The 20,087-nt window shown below is 32.3% G+C and overlaps 1 long non-coding RNA gene across 1 annotated transcript; it reads right to left on the bottom strand.

Annotated features, from left to right (window-relative positions):
• Positions 1 to 12,239: 12,239 nt before the first annotated feature.
• LOC127706535 (uncharacterized) lies at positions 12,240 to 16,266 on the bottom strand. The gene is made up of 2 exons (XR_007984529.1): positions 14,956 to 16,266; positions 12,240 to 12,378 (listed from the first exon to the last, which is right to left on the bottom strand). It is a non-coding gene; the product is annotated as an uncharacterized LOC127706535 (long non-coding RNA).
• Between the last annotated feature and the right edge of the window lie 3,821 nt (positions 16,267 to 20,087).

The raw sequence follows: 20,087 nt of genomic DNA on the forward strand, positions 1-20,087 counted from the left end.
CTTATATTTGAGGTGTTTCCCTTGGTTTTAGTTTGTAACCCGGATTTTTTTTCTCTTAATCGATTTATGACTTTTGAACAGCGGTATACTACTGTTTCCTTTATTTACATGGGAGTCCTCGAATGAAAACCGGGGCGATATGGAAAAGACTGATAATCTGATAAGCATATACCTCCGATGTATGAACGCAACTAGGTTGATAAACCAAGATCATTCTGCCCTCTTGATATCAGGCAGGGCGTATATAATTTTAATCAACCAGGTTACCATTAAACAACACTATCTACCCTGTTGGTTCCTGGAATATTTTTTAAAATAAAGTTTTACCTGCCTTGCATGAAAGACGTGTATCCTATCAGATCCTTGTTTTATTTGTTCTTTTCAGCGCGAATACCATTTTTATTTTGTGATATTTTGAGGTACGAGGGATTTGGACTTACTTTTTTTTATTTTGTTCGTTTGTAAAGTAGTTACTAAGTTACTAATACATAAAGAGAAATAACGGGAAACGCCAAAAAATACCACATAGTATAACAGACAACATTAATCACTAACCCAAACTCCTCCGAAAAAAAAACATACAAACAAAGACAAACAACAACGAATGATATATGGTTTAGTTAACCAGACTTGGTACACGCTCATTAGTATATGGCTAAATCCATTTAAACTTGAAGGTTATATCTTAACTCAAATTTTCGATTTTACAGTAATGATGGTTAATTTATAGTGCAAAATGAATTTTCTCAGGTAGAAGATTCCGGCAAAAAAACAAAGATACCAGGCTTATCATTTAGAACGACATCATTGTGTTTCGTCTACAACAGGAATATATTGTTGTTATACACAGTTGTAATGCTTAGTTTAACTGTTTTGTGGCGTTCTTTATCTAATATGCATTAACAGCAACAGATACGGTTAGCGTTTAAATGTATTCATTGTATTATTTTTAGCGACTATTTATCCCCTTGATACTCAAAGAAATATGTAAACGTCTTCGTTCAGTAACATTGCATCATATTGTGGTCACTTAACGAGAAATTATCTCATAATTTCAAGTAAAAACGAGTATGCATCAGTGAAAATTATTATTGATTTTTACAACTTTTTGCAAATATTCAATTTTCTAATATAATATAACTAGTGATATTTTTATTCATTTCTAAGAAATCATTTCAGACAAACAACCCGATTTTGATTGCTGCAATTATCACCTTCCCGATTTCCATACATGGAAGATGATTTGACACATAAATCATTATTTGCTTTGGGTTCATCTATACCCCAGGTGAGGTACGTAGGATGACTGCCATCTATCCATCTGTATGTCTGATTCCTTAGTTTCTGTAATCCAATCAAAAAATCAGCACCTGGATGCTTAGTAGTTTGACTTATTATGAAATTGTATTCCTCTTTAGACCCAATGATAACTAAATCTGAACCATTGTTCTTACAAAATGTACGGGCTTCTGTGAAATTAGAATAAAGTAATGTATTAATTGCATAACAAGAATTCTTGTAATATATCCACACACCAGGCCCACATCTAGATCAGTTCCGTTACTTTGACAATAATCACGAGCCTGAAACCATGTCCGCCGTTCTGAAAATTATTGATAACACCACACATCGAATAGCTTCCAGTCATTTGGACATTTTGTCCAAATTTCTGATATCCGAAAATCTGCATTTCCACTGTCGTTAGATTTAATACATACTTCTGTATTGAAGCAAGATTGAATCACAATGTACGTCAGCCCAGCCACTAAGCCCATTATAATAACAGTAGTGAACGGTATCCAAAATTTGATTTTAACATCTTGGCATACATGATATGGTTCAGGATCTGGTTGAGGTTCAAAATTTGAGTGATACGAGCGTGATGGTTTTAAATCATCATACTTTCGATAATCATCTGAAATGGATGCAAGTTATGTATATACTCTCTCTAGTAGGGTCGTCGTATGTATGCTCATTAACATTCAACATAATTCAAGTTTTATTATCAATAAAATGTGGACAGATTGTCTTCAATGAATATTATTCTTTATAAAGTACCATAGTGTTTCACGCCCGGATACACATTTACATATTTGTACTTTCATGATAACTTGTGAAGACTGGATTGATGAATCATCTCAAATTACGTATTTTTCATTGTGTGACAAAGTCAGGAAATCGAATAAAACTTATACTTGACAAAGATATACGACATATCCCTAATGAATAAATTCATTTGTAATGTTTTTGATTTCTGTTATTTTCTAGTTTAAACGTTCTATCTGTTAAACGGGAGGAGGTACTCCTATTTTAACCATGTTAATTCACCAGAACAATAAGTTATACGTCCTGTAATAGTTATAGGGGGATCGAATGCCATTGAAGAGTCTTATGCAAACCAATCACGATTCTGGTGTAATGATTTAATAGTCTGGTATCTGTGATAAGTTTTATCAAGTATCAAAATAGAATCAGTTTCACAACTGGATGAGATTTAGGTGTAGAACAAGATGACTGATTGGTTGATAGCTTCACGTCGCGTCAGCACAAAACACTTTAACACTTTTTCCTCGCTTTGTTTCATTTTAAAAAACTGAAGTTGTTTGAATTTGGAATTCCTTCTCTCTCTCTCTCTCTCTCTCTCTCTCTCTCTTACTCAAGTAAAAATCAATAAAGACAAACATTTCATGTTTACAAAAAGCTGTCCTACACAAATAAAACAATCTGCATTTACCATGATGTATTTTGAAACATTTTTTTTATTGTGAACAAACAAAGCAAACACATTTATGATATAGCTATGATAATCATAGATCATTTCACTCATACAAAATAATTCGAAAGACGTGGTATGGTAAGTCCCAAAAATTTATCAAATAAAATACTCCAAACGATCATTACATCTCCATACTTGTAAGCTGCTTACATACTTGCTTTAGTGCTTCAAACTTTTTGTATTTAACATTTTCATAAAAATAAGAAGATGTGGTGTGATTGCCAATGAGACATCTCTCAACCAGAAACCAACTAACAAAGAAGTTAACAACAGTTACTATATGTCATCGTAAGGCCTTCCACAATGAGCAAAACCCATACCATAGTCAACTATAAAATGCCCCGAAATGACTAATGTAAATCAATTCAAACAAGAAAACAAACGGCCTGATTGATGTACAAAACAATAAACCAAAAACCAAATATGATATACAGCAACAAACGACAACCACTCAATAACAGGCACATGCAGAGTATGGCAGGGTTAAACATATTTGCGGGCGCCCAACCATACCCCTAACCAGGGACAATAGTGTAACAGCACAACATGTGAACAACTATACAAATCAATTGAAAAGGGCTTGACTCATCAGATCAATACAAAGCAGAAAAACAAGGAACAAAAACACAGACTGGACTTGGCAGGTTATTTACACATCCCCGCAACAAAAATATGCTTACTGACTGCTAGTTTAAAGCCTATTTCAACTAATAAAAACATCATGTTTCTAAAATATCAATCAGTACACATTCAACATTCAATAGATTTAGTATAAAGACGTCATATACAGTGAAAAACATGACCTTGTGCAGTGCCAAAATACAGGTATCGACAAAATCTAGAACCGTGAATCTGTTTATGAATATGTATATAACGATAATTTTTGTTTGGATTTAGTTTACTGATAACAAAATTAATATTTATACCAAATAAAAGAATATTCACAATATTCAAAGATCTACTTACAAGGATATTTAGTGATGAGTGCGTAATGGCAGTTTAAAAGTTATGAACTTTGATGTCAAAAAAAAACAATACAGTTAATACCAAGATAAGGAACAACAGTAATTTGAATGCCGTTCGATTTGTTTTTTTATCAAACAAGTTTAATGCACTGGACCTTGTGTTTTCAAATACATCTTAGTAAATTATAAATTCATTTACATTTGATAAAATTGAGAATGAAAATGGGGAATGTGTCAAAGAGACAACAACCCGACCAAAGAGAAGAAAACAGCCGAAGGCCGAAGGCCACCAATGGGTCTTTAACACAGCGATAAAATCCCGCATCCGGAGGCGGGCTTCAGTTGGCCCCTTAACAAAAATGTGTACTAGTTCAGTGAAAATGGAGTATTAATAGCCCTGTTATATCGTCAGCAGTGATTTAAATGATATTCGAGTTTTTTTTTTTTTTAAACATGTTAAATATCCTGGAACTCGTGTCCTTATATCTTAGTCAATTTCCAATCCATTTACAATTTTAGGATTACTAGCCCTGTCTTATCATCCCTCGATCCCAAAATTGTTCTGATCTTCGAATAGTGCAAGGATTTTCTTTTTAGAAAAACAATAGCTTCAAATATCCCTCGTTTTGAAAAGGTGTGAGTTTACTGTCGAATCAGTTTGTTTTGATGGAACTTATTGTCATTGATTCAGACAATATTGAATTTTCACTGATATTTGATTTCGTGTTTTTGCTAATTATAAAGTCTGCATATAAGCCAAAATAAATGTTGTACTTCGTTAAACATTGAAACTCGTGGTTTACTTATACCAACGAAATCAACAAAATTAGTATCCCACGGATAAAAATGAACAACCAGTATGTGCAAGCAAACCATTTTAGCTCAAAAAGTCCTTTGAAAGAATGGTCTTCTCTGAAAACATATGTCCCATATAGACCAAGCTTAGAAAATACAGTTTAAAAATTGTGTCGATTATTCAAAAACATGACTGTCGTGTCTATAAATAGATATAATTGTAAAATGCAAGTAATTGTTTTATATTGTCTTGAAAACCGCCACGGTACATTGTGTCATAGTAAAGAAATTCTCGTAAGGTAAAAATTGCTCAGAATTTCAAGATCTAATAGCATCTATTAAGTCTTAAAATTTTAGATTATATAGTTATTGCCATTAAATGATTTATTTTTACTGATTAAAGCATTTATACGTTTCATCTTGGAACAGCAAAAATAATCAGCTATTCAATCTTTGCAAATGAATATTATGATTAATTTTCTCAGCGAATATTGAAATCTCCATGTTTTTCATATTTATGATTGTTTGATTGTTTTCATGATCACTATTATATTATAATAACAGATAAGCAGAAAGTATAGACAGCAGTAACAAGACCAACATGAGAAAATATTCAAACAAGTAACTGTGACCTGAATTTGGTAATTCGTTCTTAAAAGATTTATTGCCCTTACATGACGATTTTTTACTTATTTCCATGAATTTACCTATTCAAAAATACTATCTTGAAAACTATATTAGATCAAAAGAAATTTGCAGAAGTAAAAAAGATCAGTTGTACAAGATCTACAAATAAATCAAATGATTAAAATCGCAAATCAATCCTTTAGGATAGTCATTATCCTTAAAAGACAGGCGAACGATACCGAGGGGATAAATGATGCGCTCGTAATATGTTGGGTGCCACTGGTGGAGTAGAAACTGTTTCGGTGAGATTGTGATTGCTCAATCTGTAATTTTATATAATGTGTTTAGTAGACTGATATTTATTTATCGCGTCGTCGTTTTTCTTTTGTCTGTAGTGTCTTTTTTTACTTATGGTTTTTAATTGACCCCATGGTATTTTTTTCATCTATTTTCTCAGACAGAGTTTTGAACTTGAATTATAACAACTTTTATTTGTATATTGCGCCTCAGATTATCATACCATATCAGACTATCAGGATTTTGTCAACATTTCAAATTATAAGTTTTCATTTCCGTGACGACTTCCGGACAAACAATACTGACGTATATGACCTATCTCTCATGATATTGATATATATACTTTAAAAGTAATTGTTTCTCACAAATACAACTATTTTTGTTTATGCAATAATCATCGTACCAGTTTCTCCACATGGAAGATATGTGCTACATGTAATATGTTTCACCTTAGTTTCATCTGAACCCAATGACTAGTAAACAGGTTTAGTTCCATCTATTTATCTGTATGATGGTTCTTAAATTTCTTATATTCAATCTAAAATTAGTATCTGATTGCTTCGTTATTTGGCGTATTATGAAGTTGTAATACTCTTTCGAACCAATGATCTGCACTATTGTCCTTACAGAAGCTATAGTCACAAGTTAAGTTAACATATGCCGTAGCAACTTTATAACACGTATTATTGTAATATACCTATAAACCAGACCCACATCTCCGAATTATTCGACTTTTGTTTTTGTAGCAGTTCAGTGTTTCTGTTATTCCGTTGTTTCCTCTTATAGTTGATATGTTTCCCTCGGTTTTTGTTTGTGACCCGGATTTGTTTTCGCTTAATCGATTTATGACTATTGAACAGCGGTATACTTCTGTTGCCTTTATTTTGCATATAAATATGAATGCAATAAATCAGTTTTTGTCATTTCATTTTCCATATATTGCGTCCTGTAGAAAAATGTGCGGAGTGTGTAGTTATTATATAAGTTGTTCGGTTCAAATGAATTCTAATTAGTATCATCCAAAATAGTACCATCGCTCCACTGACAAGTCATTCAAATAATTTTCATAAGACAATTAGTTTCCTTCTCTAACTAGATCAGTTCCAATATTTCGACATGCACTTGAAACCATGTTCGCCGTTTGTAACGTCTTTGTAACACCACCTTTTGAATTCTTCCAGACATTTGGAGATTTTGTATCAACTTCAGATATCCGAAAACGTTTACCGTTTGTGCTGTATTTCTGTCACGTAGTGTTGTCATTTTAGCGATATTTTTAGCATTACCATATAAGCGGGAGGTTTGGCTAGCCATAAAACAAGGTTCAACCCACCATTTTTTCTTAAAATGTCCTGTACCAAGTCAGGAATATGGTAGTTGTTATCAAATAGTTCGTTTCTACGTATGTTGGCGTTTGTTTTAGTTGCACTTCAGTGTTTCTGTTGTTCCTTTGTTTTCCTCTTATAGTTAATGTGTTTCCCTCGGTTTTAGTTTGTAACCCGGATTTGTTTTCTCTCTATCGATTTATGACTTTTGAACAGCGGTATACTTCTGTTGTCTTTATTTACTATTATCACCATCATTAACGCTGCTCTAAGAATGAGTACAACATTTTATACTGTATCGAAATTTTAACAGAGCATATGTCACTCCGGTTGTTTTTGAACATGTACATATAATTATGGCAGTGAACGCTATGCATAGTCTTATACGAAATTTTCATCAGATATGAATAATTTTACTTTCAAATACTAGCCCTTTTTTATTAAAAAAAAAATAAGTCCCAGTGTTATCTTTCGCATCTCTTTTAAAACAAATACCGAACTCCAAGGTAAATTCAAAAAATGTGGAAGTCCATAAAACCTGACAAATCAATTGCTCAACCGTATCAACAAACGAAAAGTTTCCGAAACTTGTATAGGTTCGGAATATGTAATAGCATTATCATAATTGAACTACTTTGTTCTAAGTTTTCATAACTTTGAAAATGATAAAAAAATGTGTACAGATGTGAATATCCTTTTTCGTCAGTTTGTTTCAGGTAAATATGATCATTGGTATTCATTATAAGTCAAATTATTTTCCATAGTATGCATACTTTATCATATTGATACCCATGATATGCAAGGTTTAAAATTTTTAGCGCACACTTATATACATTCACATTTTTAAGTAGACAATTACATAACAATTCTTTCCGAATGCGTAGGTATGTACTTCTGGGAACTAAATTTCTATAAATATAAATTAACAAACAATTGCGCTTTTCCATGACTTAAGTCATTGTTTATATAGTATTTTAAATAATTCATTGACCTAACAACCTTATGACACAAATACACGCTTAAGTTAGATTTTCCTACTTCACTTATCACAAAAAACACACCCTTTGTTACGTCGTATACACACAACATTATAAGTTTATATTTTGCTATGAAAATTATTAGTTAATTTAAGTCTCACACATCCGTTTTAAGAGTAATATAAATATATAAAATCAATCGAAATGAATATAAATAACCATACAGACAAAAAGTAGTAATGTCGTTGCATCCGGTCTTCTGTCTGAATCACTCAAATGTTCCTTTAACATTTCATTCTAACTCCTTTGTACATGTTTCCGTAAAACTGTAAAAGTTTGATTGGTTAAATGAAAATAAAAATGTTTCACATAGCTCGGTATCAAATGTTAGAAAGAAGGAGTTTTTTGCAAAAATATGAACCTTAAGAGACATGGCAAATCAGTTTGATATGAACAATACTTTTGGATTGATTTAAAGGTTACGATTTGATAGAAATACCATCATGCAGCATTATGATTTAGGGTAGTCAATTCGAACCCTTGATTGTTTGTCCGGATTTGGCAATATCTTTGATTCGGTATCAAATGTTAGAAAGAAGGAGGTTTTTTGCAAAAATATGAACATTAAGAGACACGGCAAATCAGTTTGATATGAATAATGTTTTTGGATTGATTTAGAAGTTACGATTTGATAGAAATACCATCCTGCAGCTTTATGATTTAGAGAAGTCAATTCGAACCCTTGATTGTGTGCATCCCTGAAGATACATTAATGGTCGGAATACGCATCTGGTGCAGTACAATTTGTACCGTTTATGTTATTACTTCTAAGTTTCGGTCAATTAAATTTGAATTGCATCAAAACTTCTATGGGTATAACATTTAGTTAAACTATCGGTGATACGTTCAATATTGAATAGTCAACCGTCATTAGATACCAATTTAATCCGTATTTAATGTGTTCATTGTGTTACTCATAGCAGCCTCTTACATTCACAAACATTTTACAACCCTGAATTTATTGCTGGTGTCAAAATTTATGAAAATAGACAGCCTATGAACATTTACTCTGTATACATCAGTCTCTTTGCCTAATATAATAATGTGCAAACAGGACTCTAAAGTTTTCTCTCAAAGTATGTTATAATGATCTAGTACAGTATATAACTAGAGGCTCTAAAGAGCCTGTGTCGCTCACCTAGGTCTATGTGCATATTCAACAAAGGACAATCTCCAACATTGTAGACGAGAATAGAATTCATGACAAAAATCTCTGTTTTGTTGATCTTGTTTTGCTGATCATTTAGTCTGTTTAGTTTCAGACTATCTTCTTAAGGTTTTGCTCAATAAACAAAAGAGGGTAAACAAAAATCCTTATTTTAGGGGCTGGGCAATCACTCCTATAAAGAGTTACAGCTACTACCTATATCAGTGAAATGTGACTTGTAAGTAGATATTGCCTTGCGGATCATTTTTGTGATTTAAAGTGTCTATTTATCTATTATAATTTTTATCATGTAAGGCAAAACCCCCAAAAAATGATAAAAATCGTCATTAAAGGGCAATAATTCCAAGGAGACGTCGGACAATTTCCTCCATATTGTCTTAATTGTAGATCTTGTCTTACTCATCAATTTTGTTTATTCAAGTTTCTATCTATCTATTACAATTTTTAAGATATAAGGCAAAAACGCAAACAATTGGTAAAAATTTTCATTAAAGGGAAATAATTCTAATAAGGAGTCGGCTGACGATTTCGGCATTTAAACTTATCTGTAGAACTTGTCTTGCTGATCATGTTTGCGGTTTAATGTTTCTCTGTATCTCAAGAATGAGGCAAAAATGAAAAAAAATGGTAAAATTTGTCATTTAAGGGCAATAACTCCTATAAATAGTCGTCTGACAATTTTGAAGTTTAGGGACAATTGGTAAAGCTCAACATTCTGAACATTTTTACTTCGTCAGATTTTCTCTATTCAAAACGGTTTTCAAAATAATAGACACAACTTGCATTTTTACCCTATGTTCTATTTTTAGCGGGGTCATCAGACACATTTTTTAAACTAGATACCCCAATAATGATTGTGGTCAAGTTTGGTTAAATTTGGCCCAGTAGTTTCAGAGGAGAAGATTATTGTAAAAGTTAATAGACGACGACGATGGACAACGACGACGAAGGTCGACGGAAGCCAAGTGATGAGAAAAGCTCACTTGGCCCATTGGGCCAGGTGAGCTAAAATCATCATGACATGTACAGACTATCCTGACAAAGTACTATAAATACGAGGGTACAAAAAAATGAAAATAAAACAATACAAATTTCGTGCATGCGCTTCGCCCCTCTTGATCCATCGCATCAGGAATGCCAAATACAGAGCCACGGCAAGAGTCATAAGACCAAAAGGAACTTAATCATACAAATTCAAATAAAGATAAAACTGAAAATGTCATGAAATGTTACACACATATTTTTAAGTCAAGACCAACAAGTATCATGTGTTGACGCTGAATATGTTTATTAAAGTTCTTGGTACCGCGCGATGAACTTTTGAAAAAAAGGACGAGACATTCTTTGACAATCCATCATGGCTTATTATAAATCATTTCCGCAGACTTACGGTTTTTTCAAAATATAAGTAGCAGCTGCAAGCTCTTTAATATCGTGAAGTTGAGAAATGTTTACTCTATACGCAGATGAAGTTGGTATACGGAGGGAGTCGAGATATTTTCCTAACTTACTGAATAGTATTAGACTGATATTGATGCTCATGGTCTTAAAATTGATTGGTTAATAAAAAAATAAATACACTTTTTTAGGAAATGTTTTACCGTTGTCCGTCTTGTAATATTTTTCTTTACTTATGGCAGTCTGTTTTTCCGGATTATGGATCTTGATTTCTCATTGGTTATCATTTTTCACACAAGTTAAGATTTGCTTTTATATAACAAATGTCACAGAGGGGGGAAAAGAGTGCATTGGTATAAGGAAGTACAAAAGTTTGGGATTTTTTTTACCCCAGAAAATTACAAATTCTTAAATCCATTCAAGACTACTATTTAAACAACGAGGCAACATTGGTATTACCTTTTTTATAAGTTCTTTTAATGTACAGATCTGATACTACCTGGGCGAGGAAGAAATTTGAGCGTATACCTGTTCATTTTTGGAGATATTTCTGTACATTATTTTAAGATTGATGGTAACAAATTCGGTGATCTCTTATGGTATATAAGAGACAATTGCCAATCCGCTAAAACATGATGTCTACTTACTTAATATAACTTATCAACGTTTTTAAAAGACTATCATGACGAGTGTCACGTAAGATCAGGATCTGCTAACACACCCGAATCACCGGCGATAATCCCCTGTTGTTGACTTGGTTCGTGTAACTACGTCCTTATCTGTCTTAGTGGAGTGACAAATGAAGAAAAAGGTGCTTATTTTACGACTTCAATGGACCGGCATAACTGCAGTCTGAAAATGATTTTTTTGCACAACTTATACATTAATCTTACTTTTTTATCCGGTCGTAGCCATTTCCTACGGTGCAGTTTTTCATAAAATGGAAATAAAAAGACATGTTTCATTCAAAATGCAACTCGACAAACTTTTTTTACTGTTGTTGCTTTTTATGGTCATCAAGCTCTTGATTTGGCATTTTATGAAGAGTTTAAGTACTAATTTATATTGTAAAACTATAATTTCTTCTATTTTGCCTTATTTTTGTTCGTTTTCACTCAGTTTTAAGAATATGCACTCTGTTCTATTTCCACGGAGTGGTTACAACATTTGTAAATTTACATTGCATCGATATCTTCCAAATTTTTTGCGCTAACAAGTAATAAAACTTCATTTTGTACAGTTATGAGACCTCTCCGGCTCGGTTTTTCTACTAAATTCACGTCTTTCGACATATTTTAATATACATTAAAATTCTATGAATTTCCGGATTTTTTTCTGCTACCGATACGATGTAGATTTACTTTTCATTGACGAATAGCTTTAGAGGTGGCACGGTAGTATTTCCCTGCCATAGGCGACAATAGTAACATTTTACAGATTTTCATCACTTTCTAACACTCCCCAAGACCCAAAACCTACTGTAACTTGAAGTACTTTCATTCAGATATTCAGAAATAAATGAGAAACACCATCATGACCGTTTACTTTTTTAGCTATTGTCACCAGTCTAAGGGAACCAGTCATTTACATCATATTTGGCCGCAGTAAATGTAATATTTTAAAAAAATTGTCAAAAATTTATGTCTATAGTTAGATTTAAAAATAGGCATTTTTCATACTCATTATTGGTTAAAATACTTGAAAAAAATGTTTCTGGTTGATAATCCATTTCAATGTCCAATCACAGTGTCATAAGTATTCACCTAAGTAGGGTACACAAAGGAGCAACCTAAAACGTGGGAAGCAAATACTACCGTGCCACCTTAACCACCACTTAATTAAAAGAATATGCTGTAGATATCTTTTATTCACTATCTATAATCATTTCTGAAACTGTCTGAGAAATCTTAAGTTGTTCTTACATCCATTCCATGAAAACTGAGGGAAATCAAACGACTAGCCATATGCTGCGGAAATCCAGTTTTCAACTCTGAAAAAGAAGAATTAAGACTAATTAGTATTTTATATTTTTTGACATTAAATACAATGTACACTGCATCTTATTCTGTTTTATTTCAAGAAGAAATGAAATGCACTTCAATTAAAGGCAAAATGGAGACTGATGGTCACATTTCAGGCCAGCATGAGGCCTTTTAGTATCCTTATTTGTGATTATTTCAGGTGTTTTTTTGTCAAATTTCAAAGTATTTATTCCTATTTCATATAAAAAGTGACAAGTAAAGTGCTTATTTCTAGTGTAATATTAAAATAGTTGATAACTAAATGCATTTATGTCAATTAGAGGTAAATTATTAATCAAATGGCATTTTATTGGATGTATGATGTCAGAGGTATATATATCTATTACTTTCTGGCACTATAAATCACTCAACACACTCTGACTAACTAGATACTGAGTCAACCTTTATGCTGCTATTGACAGATCCAATTCCACCTGTCCTGACCTTTTCATGATACAAAAACCCAATTAAATTTCTCTTACTGTAAGCAAAGATAACTTTTTTATGAAAATTTGTGAAATATTTAACAATGAAAGGCAATACTAAAAGAAAAAAAGGACACTTTTCAACCTTAAAACAACCTGATTCAAACAGAAATGGAAGTTCCAAAGGCCTTAAAGTTAAGGATGTTAAGAGGACTTATTTGAGACTTAAAAAGACAACACAAAAAAAAGTGGATTGCATTCCTACAAGTGTGCAGCTGGTTGCGGCCAATAATGAACTGCCCGAAAACTTTGAAACTACTGTACTTCTAAGACCCAAGCAGGACTCTTCATTTTTGGACTGTAAAACAATGACGGCTGAAAATATTATTAGGTAAATACTAATATTATTTTTTTTTACCCATTTTAAAGATTTACTTAAGAAATAGGGGAATGACAAAATAAAAATCAACTGAATTGTACTGTTATTTTACCCCAAAAATAAAATCAATTTAATTATTTTTATGAAAAGAAAGCAAACTTTAATAAAAATAATTGTCAAACTTAATACATTTAATACTTTAAGAATTCTTTTCTATTTCTTATTACACAAATTATACCTGTTTAGCTGTTAAAATATATTTTTACATTATTTTAAACATCTGGTGTAAGGGAGGTAATTCTCGTTGAAAACTTCAGTCTTGAAAAACTTCAATATTTCCATTTAAATAGAATTTAACACTATTCCTGAACACTTTTTTTGTTACGGTAGGGCAGAACAAGACACATACAGACTGGTACATTTACAAAAAAGCAGTGAAATGTGGAATGAAAGCTTTCGACAACATATCAGTAAAAGTCCAACCTGTAAAGGCAATCTCCAGTGGAATACTAATAAAGAAGAACAAAGAGGCTTTGTATGGAGAGCTACACTCAATTGTGATAATTGCAACTTTATTTCCAAAAAGTACAAGTTATATAAAGAAGTCCAAACAACAAAAAAGGGTCCAAAGCCTGCTGCAATTAATTATGGCATGCAAGTTGGACTTTCGCAAGTTTCAATGGGTTCCTCAGGCCTTCGAAAAATTTTATTGAGCGGCAATATTCCTGCTCCTTCAACAAAGGGTATGCAAAATTCTGCCAACAAAGTGATCGAAAAGATTGAAATTCAAAATGAAGCTGATATGGCTAATATAAGAACTGAACTCAAAACAATTAACAAAATGCGGGGTCATCCAGAATCTCATATTGATGTTGAAGGCGACGGATGTTATAATAATCCCCTATACAGTGGTATTGGTAAAACTCCATTTCAGCCAGCAACCCAAAGTTGTTATGTTGTTGTTGAAAACATGACAGATAAAAAGCTGGTAATTAATCTTGTCACAAAAAATAAACTGTGCAGTCATGGGAAGGATCATAGCAATGAAAATATCAACAACAAAAATTGTAAATGCACACAAAATTTACAAATGGTTGAAAGCATTGGGAACGAGCAGCGGAGTGCAAGCGAGAGTTTAACAAAACTGTACAGTGAGGGTTTTGAAGTAAGACACATCACTACAGATCCTGACAGCAGTGCCTATAGAGCAGCTGAGCAATTGGCATCTGATTATGATTCAAAACTAACACCAGAGCATCTAATAGATACACGACACTTTTCTGACAATCACAGAAAACATATAAAGAAAAATGAAATTTTAACAAACTTGATGCCGGCTAGGACTAAAAAACAGCGAGATGATCTTATTGGCAGATTTGCATTAGATCTAAGCCAAAGATGTCATGCTGAATATAAATCTGCATTAAAACATTGTGATGGGAATTTCCAAACCTTTAAAAGAAAGCTGTCTCACACAGTTGATGCTATAATTCTTTGTTATCAAAGTAAACATTGCATCTGTAAGAGAAATTCCTTTGTTTGCAAGGGGATAGAAGATCCATGGATCAACAAAAGCATCTATTTGCCTAAAACCTTCAAATTAAATCTTACTATAAAACAGCAGACAGAATTAAGAAAATGTATAAATTATAGACTCGGCCCAAAAGAGTTAGAGCGCACTAAGCTTGGAACAAATACCCAAAAATCTGAATGCGTCAACAGAATTATAAGGCGTTCCTTACCTAGAAGTAATACGTTCAGTAAAAATTTCCAAGGCAGGGCGATTGGCGCTGTATCTTCAGCAAACCATGGGCCGGGTGAATCCGTGATGGCTTTATGCTTGTCTGTTGGTGCACCGGTCACAGCTGGATCAAAAGTACACACACACCTACAGCAAGAACAAAAAATATATGAGAACCACAAACAATATAAAAAATTAGCTAAATATATGAAGAAAAGGAAACAAAAATCTAAAGCAAAATTTGATTTATACTCCAAAAATCAGGAGGTAAATAAATATGAGAAGGGTATGCTACTTGAGAGCCAAAAAAATATTCGACAAAAACTGGCCGACACAGCAAGAGGTGATCATGAAGCGTACACAAAAAAGGCTAAAAAATCATAGGAATACCTTTTGTATCATACCATGCAGTGCGGATAGTGCAGTTTTGAACAGTTTCCATTTTTAAAACATTCATTTCTGTTCATATTTATACAATGAGGCTCATGCACAAGATGTTCAATTAGGATACATTTCTTATTGTTGCATAGATGACTGACATCTAATTGTTCTCCATATTCATTTTTATTTTGTAAATGAGGACGTAATATTTTATTGTATGCCATATATACAAGTCTATGAGTCTTTTCAACAGTTTTTTTTCCATCTGGCCAGGTTACTCTCTTTCGGCCATAGCCAGCTTCAGAACAGGCACCATTCCACTGCATGCATTTATTGCCGAGGGGTAAAATTGAGCTTTTTCTGCATAATTCAAGTAAAATGTTTTCAAAGAATGCTTCCATAATTAATGACTTAGGCTACATGTATAAAAAAACAGAAAAGAATTTGAATACAGCGGCAATTACCATGACAACATTGGAGACATGTATCTCGGTTAAGGTGGCACGGTAGTATTTCCCTGCCATAGGCGACAATAGTAACATTTTACAGATTTTCATCACTTTCTAACACTCCCCAAGACCCAAAACCTACTGTAACTTGAAGTACTTTCATTCAGATATTCAGAAATAAATGAGAAACACCATCATGACCGTTTACTTTTTTAGCTATTGTCACCAGTCTAAGGGAACCAGTCATTTACATCATATTTGGCCGCAGTAAATGTAATATTTTTAAAAAATTGTCAAAAATTTATGTCTATAGTTAGATTTAAAAATAGGCATTTTTCATACTCATTATTGGTTAAAATACTTGAAAAAAATGTTTCTGGTTGATAATCCATTTCAATGTCCAATCACAGTGTCATAAGTATTCACCTAAGTAGGGTACACAAAGGAGCAACCTAAAACGTGGGAAGCAAATACTACCGTGCCACCTAGAAATTCATCATACTATTGTTCGTGTTTTTGCCAAGTAAATATGTTAGTATTGATATTTTTGTATAAAAGGTTTATTCAACAATGTTTTAATAAGATTTTGACTGATAAATTTTTGCCAAAAAGATATTTTATCGTGTTTTTTCTAAAAGTTAAAAATAGATTTTTTCTAACAATAAAAGTCAAATTGGAGCGGATAAGTGTTATTCCCGGAATACATCTAGGTGTAATACCACCAAATCATAGTACGTCACATCCGGTTGCATACGAAAATAGGTCGAAAAAAAATATTCCCTTGAATTTGACAGTTGTAGGTAATTGATCCTACATTTCATTGCAGTAAAACATTTCTGGGTCATAAACATATATCTTGGGTATTTCAAAGCACCATTATTTTTTTATTTGGGGTTTCTATAGAATATTTTGGAAACTTGAGATTACATGGTTACTAAAGCTTGTATACAGGTTAAAAAAGGGGGAAAATTTGATTGGTTAACTTCCAGTGATGGTTATTTTCTTATATGCAATGAAATGTTATGTGAAATTTTTTCTATAGTACTGGACAGGATCAAACTTTACTCATGCCAAGTATTTCTTTATTTGAAACAAAGATAAAGTCTGCACAATTTTTTGAAAAGTGCAAATTTAACAAAGACTAATAGGGGAAAATCAATGGTGGTATTACACCTAATATAGGAAGCTGTACATGCACCTTTGACCTTGTGAGTACTCTCATGTGTTAAAATTTCTTGCTATTTAAGTGAAATATTACTAATAATGAAATATTCTGAGTGGATTGAGTCTCCAAAACACATTTTATGAGAAAAATTCCTTGAAATAGGACTTTACCATGAATATTAGTTGACAGAATAAGCCATACTTAGAGTTTTGGGGAGCTTTTTCTCCTTTTTTCTTATATTCTGCTATACTAGAAAAAATTTTCCTAAGAAATACTTTAATAAATATATAGTTTTAAGTAAATGAAATTATTTTTAAAGCAGTAACAACAAATTATTCACCAAAAGAGAAGCTTTTTATGTCCCTCTCTGGAACGCGGCGTAAATTTAAGTTTTGCGTAAGGACTTATTGAAACCTCCTTGGAGACAGTAAACTTTTATACGGATAGTTCATTCAGCTTGAATACTTCAATTAATCATTTATTATAACATTTCTATCATAAATGAGTGAAAGTTACCCCAAAATTTTTATTTATTGGCCTATAAAGTAGAAATTTTGAGGAAATGAGAGGTATAAATGGACCAGAAGAGACCTTATAAGGAAGACAAAGAGGTCCATTGGTAGTATTTATCATCCTAAAGTCATCTTTTGTATCATATTCAACTGTTTGTAGGCAGATGAGATAAATATTTGATCATTTATTGGTCCACACTATATTCTATCATGATGCGGCTTGGTTTGGATTTTTCGAAGAAATTTAGCTCAAATCGCTGCAGATGTCGTCTTACATTATACTAGATTTTTCTCAAACTATTGAACTGATTATGACAAAACTTGACAGGAATGCTTGAAATAACCAGTATAACAAAGGAAAAAAGTCACATTCAGTTTATTTAACAAAAAAGTCTTCTTTAGGTGTAATACCACCAACTCATAGTACGTCACATCCGGTTGCATACGAAAATAGGTCGAAAAAAAATATTCCCTTGAATTTGACAGTTGTAGGTAATTGATCCTACATTTCATTGCAGTAAAACATTTCTGGGTCATAAACATATATCTTGGGTATTTCAAAGCACCATTATTTTTTTATTTGGGGTTTCTATAGAATATTTTGGAAACTTGAGGTTACATGGTTACTAAAGCTTGTATACAGGTTAAAAAAGGGGGAAAATTTGATTGGTTAACTTCCAGTGATGGTTATTTTCTTATATGCAATGAAATGTTATGTGAAATTTTTTCTATAGTACTGGACAGGATCAAACTTTACTCATGCCAAGTATTTCTTTATTTGAAACAAAGATAAATTCTGCACAATTTTTTGAAAAGTGCAAATTTAACAAAGACTAATAGGGGAAAATCAATGGTGGTATTACACCTAATATAGGAAGCTGTACATGCACCTTTGACCTTGTGAGTACTCTCATGTGTTAAAATTTCTTGCTATTTAAGTGAAATATTACTAATAATGAAATATTCTGAGTGGATTGAGTCTCCAAAACACATTTTATGAGAAAATTTCCTTGAAATAGGACTTTACCATGAATATTAGTTGACAGAATAAGCCATACTTAGAGTTTTGGGGAGCTTTTTCTCCTTTTTTCTTATATTCTGCTATACTAGAAAAAATTTTCCTAAGAAATACTTTAATAAATATATAGTTTTAAGTAAATGAAATTATTTTTAAAGCAGTAACAACAAATTATTCACCAAAAGAGAAGCTTTTTATGTCCCTCTCTGGAACGCGGCGTAAATTTAAGTTTTGCGTAAGGACTTATTGAAACCTCCTTGGAGACAGTAAACTTTTATACGGATAGTTCATTCAGCTTGAATACTTCAATTAATCATTTATTATAACATTTCTATCATAAATGAGTGAAAGTTACCCCAAAATTTTTATTTATTGGCCTATAAAGTAGAAATTTTGAGGAAATGAGAGGTATAAATGGACCAGAAGAGACCTTATAAGGAAGACAAAGAGGTCCATTGGTAGTATTTATCATCCTAAAGTCATCTTTTGTATCATATTCAACTGTTTGTAGGCAGATGAGATAAATATTTGATCATTTATTGGTCCACACTATATTCTATCATGATGCGGCTTGGTTTGGATTTTTCGAAGAAATTTAGCTCAAATCGCTGCAGATGTCGTCTTACATTATACTAGATTTTTCTCAAACTATTGAACTGATTATGACAAAACTTGACAGGAATGCTTGAAATAACCAGTATAACAAAGGAAAAAAGTCACATTCAGTTTATTTAACAAAAAAGTCTTCTTTAGGTGTAATACCACCAAATCATAGTACGTCACATCCGGTTGCATACGAAAATAGGTCGAAAAAAAATATTCCCTTGAATTTGACAGTTGTAGGTAATTGATCCTACATTTCATTGCAGTAAAACATTTCTGGGTCATAAACATATATCTTGGGTATTTCAAAGCACCATTATTTTTTTATTTGGGGTTTCTATAGAATATTTTGGAAACTTGAGGTTACATGGTTACTAAAGCTTGTATACAGGTTAAAAAAGGGGGAAAATTTGATTGGTTAACTTCCAGTGATGGTTATTTTCTTATATGCAATGAAATGTTATGTGAAATTTTTTCTATAGTACTGGACAGGATCAAACTTTACTCATGCCAAGTATTTCTTTATTTGAAACAAAGATAAATTCTGCACAATTTTTTGAAAAGTGCAAATTTAACAAAGACTAATAGGGGAAAATCAATGGTGGTATTACACCTAATATAGGAAGCTGTACATGCACCTTTGACCTTGTGAGTACTCTCATGTGTTAAAATTTCTTGCTATTTAAGTGAAATATTACTAATAATGAAATATTCTGAGTGGATTGAGTCTCCAAAACACATTTTATGAGAAAATTTCCTTGAAATAGGACTTTACCATGAATATTAGTTGACAGAATAAGCCATACTTAGAGTTTTGGGGAGCTTTTTCTCCTTTTTTCTTATATTCTGCTATACTAGAAAAAATTTTCCTAAGAAATACTTTAATAAATATATAGTTTTAAGTAAATGAAATTATTTTTAAAGCAGTAACAACAAATTATTCACCAAAAGAGAAGCTTTTTATGTCCCTCTCTGGAACGCGGCGTAAATTTAAGTTTTGCGTAA

This window comes from Mytilus californianus, unplaced genomic scaffold (genome assembly GCF_021869535.1).
Source record: "Mytilus californianus isolate M0D057914Y unplaced genomic scaffold, xbMytCali1.0.p SCAF_6, whole genome shotgun sequence".
Lineage (NCBI taxonomy): Eukaryota > Metazoa > Mollusca > Bivalvia > Mytilida > Mytilidae > Mytilus > Mytilus californianus.